This window comes from Montipora capricornis, chromosome 8 (genome assembly GCF_036669925.1).
Source record: "Montipora capricornis isolate CH-2021 chromosome 8, ASM3666992v2, whole genome shotgun sequence".
NCBI lineage: Eukaryota > Metazoa > Cnidaria > Anthozoa > Scleractinia > Acroporidae > Montipora > Montipora capricornis.
In genome coordinates, this window is record NC_090890.1 from 14,319,065 (window position 1) to 14,319,660 (window position 596).

The following is a 596-nucleotide window of genomic DNA, read 5'->3' on the forward strand; positions in this document are numbered from 1 at the left end:
CATGCTACATGTCACAATTAACTCTTCGGCTTCGATGTGGAGATTTTTGCGGGCGGTTCTGACGGGGAAAAGGTTCAAAACGTTCGTTTTCTAAACAGCGAATCAAATGCTGGCGCATTCCGACTGTGCTTATTTTTCCTTATTAAAAAATAACATGACAATTCTATGAGTTCCAAGTGCGTTATTTAAGCTTCTGTCAAGAAGGAGTTAAAATTCACATCTTATAGATCTACGTACTTTACGAAATGCCGCCGCGAATGCTTTAAACAACAAATCATGAACTTATCTAAGTCTTTTCCTCAAGTTTCCCCGATCTAGCGGATCTGGACTGGGGGGGTCCAAATTCGCGAAGGGGGACGGGGACTAAATCTGCTAGCGGATTTAGTCCCCCGGGGGTCCAAATACGCTAGCGGATTTGTACCGAGGGGTCCAAATCTAGGGGGGTCTAAATTCGCTGGGACACCGGAGAGGACAGGAAGAATAGAAGACTCTACGTGTAAGCAGTCAATAAATCATTGCAGTAGGGCAAGCTGGATATCACCTCCCGAGACCAGGAACAGTGGCCCAAGACATATACACTGAATCTGAAGCTGACG